This window comes from Saccostrea cucullata, unplaced genomic scaffold, assembly GCF_032062105.1.
Source record: "Saccostrea cucullata isolate Sc308-1 unplaced genomic scaffold, CSIRO_AGI_Scuc_v1 ctg198, whole genome shotgun sequence".
Taxonomy (NCBI): domain Eukaryota; kingdom Metazoa; phylum Mollusca; class Bivalvia; order Ostreida; family Ostreidae; genus Saccostrea; species Saccostrea cuccullata.
In genome coordinates this window covers 1484-8719 of record NW_026931182.1, presented here as the reverse complement: position 1 = coordinate 8719, position 7236 = coordinate 1484, and the positions used below count along the sequence as shown (strand labels likewise).

Genomic DNA, 7236 nt, shown 5'->3' with positions numbered 1-7236 from the left:
CACATTTACATGACACCCCCAACCATCTCCCAAAGGATGATTAAGCTACTGTGAAAAATGTAGGAGTTCAGGGAAGAAAAGTGTTACAGACGGACGGACGGACATGAGTAACAATATACCCGAACTTTCTTTCGAAAGTGCGGGTATAATGAATAAATATATCACAGTTGACTTGTTTACAAATAATTATTATCTGTTTTCCCCTAATTCTAACACAAATATAGATTAGAACATATTTATAAAACATATATTCCTATTTTTTCAGATGGCATTATCCAAAATTGATACTCGCCGCGGAGCCCAGCACGTTTTAGAATGCGGCATTGAAGAATGTGAAAGAAACTGTGAATTCTACTGCAACCCTTGTCATCAAAAATTGTGTAAACAATGTAGCGAGGAACATCTGAAAAGCCCAGAAAACAAGAACCATGAAGTGGTCTTTTACCAGCAACGTAATCGACAACTACTTGTGGAGAAATGCAAAATCCACCCCACAAAAGATGTGGACATGCTCTGTGAAGAATGCCAAGTTCCTGTATGTTCTAAATGTGTTACAAAGGGAGACCACCCAAAACATACATTTGTTGATCTTGAAGACAGTATACGCAGAAAAATTTGCAATCTGCCAAAAGGAAATCTCCAAAATTCATGAGTACTTTCTCCCTACATCACAAGACTTACAGAAAGAAATTAAAAAAGATTCCTCTGAAATCAAAATCATTATGGACAATATCAGAACATCCATGAAGACTGAAGGCGAGTCCCTGAAAAGTATGGTGGACACAGTCATATCTGAGAACATGAAGCAGTTAGACCAGATAGAGCATTCATTGTTAGAAGACCTAAACACCCAGGACAAGACATTGGATGGTTACATCTCTTATCTTAATAACCTTGTCAAAGAGCTCCATAGATGCCTGTCCTCTACAGAAACCCAGAAATTGATGTCTGAGAAGAAACCAAAGATCCGATCCATACCAGAGACAACAAAACCAGTCACACCAGGATTTACTGCTGGTCAATACAACAAAACTGATGTCACCAAATTACTCGGTAAAATACATGTCCCCATCACTAAAGCAGAGAAGAGAGAAATAAGGCCCATTGAAAGTTTCCACAATACAGCAATGAAACCTACACATAAACAGATGAAAGAAGACAGACAGAAATCTGACAATCTGAAACCAACATTGTCTCTATCTGCCTCTGTCACCAAGGTCAGGGAATTCAATGTACCAGAAGTTGATAATGTTTTTCACGTATCACCAGATCAATCAGTCAGACTTTGGATCAGTGACAGGTGGGGTAATCTTGTCCAAACAGATCTACATGGGAATGCGATACAGAAAATAAAAACCAGTGGTATATATGAAGGTTATCACACAGTCACACAGGACAGGGATCTGATCTTTACAGACAGAGTCAAGAAAGTCATCAGTAGGATAACACAGGATAATAATATCTCTGAATTCATTAAAACTGGAGTCTGGACACCGCGCAGCATACACTCCTCCCACATCAACGGGGACTTACTGGTGGGGATGTTTAAAGACATTCATAGGGGACTATTTAGGAAGAAGGATAGAGAGGCTAAAGTCACCAGGTACAACAAGACAGGAAAAGAACTACAGAACATACAGAGGGATAACAAAGGACAGGGACTGTATAGTTATCCACACTACATCACAGAAAACATCAATGGAGATATCTGTACATCAGACTATGGTAAAGAAACAGTAGTGGTGGTGAATAAATCAGGACAACACAGGTTCTCCTACAAAGGTCAGGGGTCAGAGTTCAGTCCCTATGGAATCTGTACTGATGTCCTCGGTCACATCCTGGTGTGTGATGACACTGTTCACCTCCTTGATCAGGACGGTCAGTTCTTGTCTCTATTACTCACACAACAACAAGGGGTACGTCGTCCCCGTAATGTGTGTGTGGATGATGAGAACAATCTCTATGTAGGACAAGATGAAACAAACACACTGACAGTGTACAAGTATCTGGAGTGAAAAATAACATTGCAGCTAAGTATAATATTGTATTCTTTTATACACCCATTCTGTGTGTTTACATGTCATTGAACAGTAATAATATTTTTCATTATTAGACAAGTAGACATTTTGAATCGTGTGTATCAGTGGTATACTGGAAATGAATTGTTTTGAGTTACACAATAATTAACTGATAAGTTTAAAAGACACTATAGTTTGAAATAATCTATTTGTTATACATGTTAAAGGTGAATTATTTAACAAATTAAAAATTTGCTAATTCGTAAATTCAAATGATATTTTCAGTCAATCTTAATTTAACAGTTGGTAAATATATATAAGTCTACTGGGTTTTGTTTGGTTTACATGTTGATGTATATGTAATTTGGGAGTAATATTTATATAGTGTATATATCTTAACCTGTTCTCTTCATTATTTTCCAAACACGCACATTGTCGTGTAGTAAACTGTTGTATTTAACATGTAATGTACATTAGTTCTACATTCATGAGAATAACATATTGTTATGGCACAACATTGTACAATTTCTAACTGAAGTTGTTTGATACTGATATGATAAGTTGTAATAAAAACTAATTCATACAGTCACATAAAAGTAGACGCACATCCATGTTGTTAAGATTTACAAGATTACAAGATTACAAGATTTTATTAATCCAATTTGGGCCCCCGGAGGAGCAAAAAGATTTACAAATAGAAGGAGGAGGATCCAAATGATAGAACAAGCATGATGATGATATTACAAATAAAGAGCAATTGTTAAAAAAACAAATACGCAAAAAAGTATATGAGATATACTGAATATACATACATGTATTGTATTGTAAGTTACATACAAATATATAATTTATACATATATATAGTTAAAGGCAAGAAACTGGGAAAGAGGTATATAATTTTTTATGCTTATCACAATATCTTCAATTAAGGTAAATTACTAAGGAATCCAGCAAGTGATCTAAGGATGTCTGGGTCTTCATTAGTCATGAGCCAATAAAATTGATTATCATAAGATAGAGACTGAAAATTTTTACATTTAATTTTACAAATATTTATGAGTTCAAGTCTTTGTACATTAAGATGAGGACATACAAGGAGAAAATGAATTTCATCCTGAATCTCGTTGTGATGACAAAGTGAACAAATTCGTTCCTCTCTAGGTATTTTTTGGTAACGTCCAATTTCAATTTTAAGCCTGTGAGCCGATATTCTTAACTTTGTTAAAACTGATCTATGTTGATTGTTTGTAAGAATATCTAGATAAGGTTCAAAACAAAATTTAGTCTTTATGCTGGTAAAGGTAGACAATTTGCCATCTTTATGTAAATTCCTGTCTTTTTCCCATTTTAATTTATAGAAATTCAGTAATATTCTTTTCAAATTGATTTTAAATTGTGGGGTTGACATACCTAGGAAATCACTAATTTTAATATCAATATGGTTAAGTAAGAAGTTAACACAAGAATACCATGAAGTAAAACCATTTTGGTGTAGTGTTTTAGAGCAGTTAAAAGCCTCACTAAGCAAGGGAAATTCACCATCTAGATTCTCTAATCTATGCCAGTATAACAAAATATTTTTAATGACATCAAAATGTAAATTCAAACGTCCTAGCTCAGATCTTACAGCAAAATTGCTGCTTTTACCATGAACCATTAGTAAATGTTTGTAAAATTTAAGATTTAAAATTTCGCCTTCTAAGCTTTGGTATATTTTGTCTAGTGTTATATTTGGATTTCTCTTAAATTTAGAGGTTGTTGGGTCAAAAAAACCCCATAACTCCGAACCATACAGGATAATGGGTTTAATAGTGTGGTCAAATACATTTAAAGCAGTTCTAATTGATGGATTAAATGTTAGAAAGTCTTTTTGAAGTTTGAAATAGGCTTTTTTGGCTTTGTTACAACAATCATTTTTAGCATTACTTAGTGTTCCAGATGCATTAACAGTCAGACCCAGATACTTGTATTGTTTAACACATTCAATATTGTTGTTATCCAGATGGAATGGAATTTTAACGTGTTTGCCAGATGAATTGAAGACTATAATTTTTGTTTTCTTTGTATTAACTTTGAGACACCAGTCCTTACAGTATTTACTTAGTATATCAAGTTTTTCTTGTAGACCTTCAGCAGTTGGGGAGAGAAGTACCATGTCATCAGCATACATTAGGCAATGAATGGACATAGATGAATCATTGTTTAATTTTACAAAACTTTTAGAATTTGACAGATAATTTGATAGATCATTGAGATAAATCTTGAATAGGTTTGGGCTCATGTTATCACCTTGTCTTACCCCATTGTAAGTACGGAAATGACCGATTAATTTGTTACCCAGTTTAATAGAAGAATAGCTTTTAGAATACATATCCTTAATAATTGAGTAAAATTTAGTGCTAATACCAGCTTTTAGTAGTTTAAGCTTCAGACCAGCATGGTTTATACTATCGAAGGCCTTATGAAAGTCAACAAAGCAAGCATATAGCTTCCCTTGTTTTGATTTGCAGTATTTTTCGACAAGTGTTTTCAAGACAAAAACATGATCTGAAGTTCTAGCTTGTTTTGTAAATCCTATTTGACAAGGATTGATTTTATCATTGCATTTTAAATATTTATCTAATCTTGAGTTAAGAATATAGTTAAACAGTTTGCCAATTGAGCTGGTTATTGTGATTCCTCTATAATTGTTGGGATCATTAGTGTTGTTAGATTTGTATACTGGAGTAATGTATCCTTCACACCATGAAGAAGGATAATATCCATGAGTTAAGCAACCATTAAAGATTTTCAGTAATATTGGTACCAAGACCGTTTGACCATGTTTAAGCATTTCATTACATATTCTATCAGTACCAGCTGCCTTACCATTTTTAAGTTTACCGATTGCTTTACTTATTTCATTGAAAGATATTTTGTAGTCAAGTTCATTAAATATGGGTGTTGTTGTTTTCTCAGCTTGTTTTAGTTGGTCTTTAAGAAACTGATCTCGATCCAGGAAATCCTCATGAGTTTTATTCAATTTTTTGAAGTGGTTTAACCACTCATTATTAGAGATTGATGTATCAATTGTCTTTGTATTTCCAGTTCTTAATTCGCCTATAAGTTTCCAATATTTTTTTGGATCAGTTGAATTTAAAGCATTTAGGTTGTTGATAATGTTAGAATGGTATGTTCTAAATTTTTGTTTTCGTAGTTTGTTATATATTCTACATGCTTTGTAATATTGATTCTTAATATTGATATCTCTGGGGTAGTGGCCAAATAAAGTTCCCTTCCTAACTAGTTTTGAGCGCATATTTATCAACTCATTATCAAACCATTTCTTTTTATGTTTAGCAGAGCTTTTATTACTTTTACATGTTTTATTTTTAGGTAAGTTTGGTTTTAATGACATAATGGCTGCAGCTTCCAGGGAATCTTTTAATCTATTTATTGTCGATTCTATAGATTCTATGTCATTGATGCTCATGGTGTTATCAAGATTGCATTTTATTTTGGGGGACTGTAATGCCTCTATAAATTTAATAGCAGAGTCTTCCCCCCACTTAAAGGATGAATGGGTCTTGTAATTATTATTATCTATACTATTTTCTCTATTAGAAGAATCATGTTGAGAAAAAATATTCCATGATAACATACAGTGGCAGTCAGATAATGTGGAAATAAAATCTGATACTTCAAAAAACAAAATACGTTGTACAATTTCTTCATCAGTTAAAAGATAATCAACAACACTACTTCCATGATAATTATGGCAAGTGAAATTTCCAAAAATGTCACCAAAACATCTTCCGTTCATAATACGAAGTTGGTTTCCAATACAAAAATCTATTAGTTCTTTTCCTCTCTTATCCACACAAGTGTCTCTATTAACTCTTTTGAAAATATCATTATCAATTTTATATGTTTCAAATAAGGGTAAATATTGGTTATTATCATCAAGTATATAATCAGTTGCATTTCCTGTTCTAGCATTAAAATCTCCACAAAGCATTATATTTCCTAAATCTTTATATTGATTAATATCCTTCTGTACGAGTTCCAGAATATTAACATTATTTCGTGTTATTGCAGGTGATCCCTCAGGGGGGTTGTAAACAGTACATATATACAAATCCTTCTCAAAATTAAAAAAAGTTTTTTCTAATTTGATCCATTGATACTCACTACATGTATTTATTTATTTATTTATTTATTTATGTTAAGATTTATGTTGGAGGTGGGGGTGGGGGTGGGGGATATAGGACATGAGAATTGAGCATTAAATTTCAAAAATAAGGTTAAATATGAACTATATTCCTTTCATTCTATTGTAATCAGTATTAGATATCCAAGTTGACATAGCTGATGTTGTGACCTAGCTCAGCCTCATTTACACTTATACTGAAAAAACCCGAATCTTTGTTTTTAATAATATTTTAACTTTTGAAGCTCCTTTGGATTTTTTATTCAGGATCAGAATAAAAAAATTAAAATTTGCTTTAGCCTATTTGTGTTGAAGACTGTGAGTACATGTATATTACAATGTACTTAAAGACTTGCTAGAGAGGTTGTGGATGACAAGAGGCTAAAATCTACTCACGTGAGGATCAAAAGTTTAAGATCATTGTTAACTGTATCCTCTTACTCATGTTCTCAAAAACATATGCAGTGTTCTTAAAGGTCATAGGAAACCATTCCTAACACTATAATTTTAATTTTTAAACCCAAAGCTACATATGAAAGAATGTTAAATTACAAGTAGTTCTATTTTCTGGCCTTTGTTCAACTGTAAAATAAAGATAAAAAGTATTCCACTTTAGGGGTGTGCAATTACTTTTATATATGTACATTTGCAAATGTTTTCCTTTATTATCGGCCGCAGCAGCGGCCGATCTATTTGTGATTGTGTTAGAAAGTGCACATTGGGAAATGAGACGTTATTATGTTCCCCAAACGAAGTTGGGGAACATATTGTTTTTACTCTGTTTCTTATTATTATGTCGCCCCGAACGAAGTCGGGGACGACATATTGATATTGTACGCATGTTTTTTTTATCCAGGCTGTTTCTCGGAGATGGTTGGGGCAATCTTCTTGAAACTTTCCTCAAAGGACGATCACTGGTTGTAGTTGTGCAGTGAGGTCGTTCAGTTCCAACATGTCTACCGTTGCCATGGAAACCTGTAAAAAGCGACGAATTTTGTCCGAGAGTGTTCTCTCTGGTCCCTTAGACGT

At 33.3% G+C, this 7236-nt stretch overlaps 1 pseudogene; it reads left to right on the top strand.

The window, feature by feature from the left end:
• Nucleotides 1-265: 265 nt before the first annotated feature.
• LOC134231691 (uncharacterized) lies at nucleotides 266-6403 on the top strand (annotated as a pseudogene).
• The last annotated feature ends 833 nt before the right edge of the window (nucleotides 6404-7236 follow it).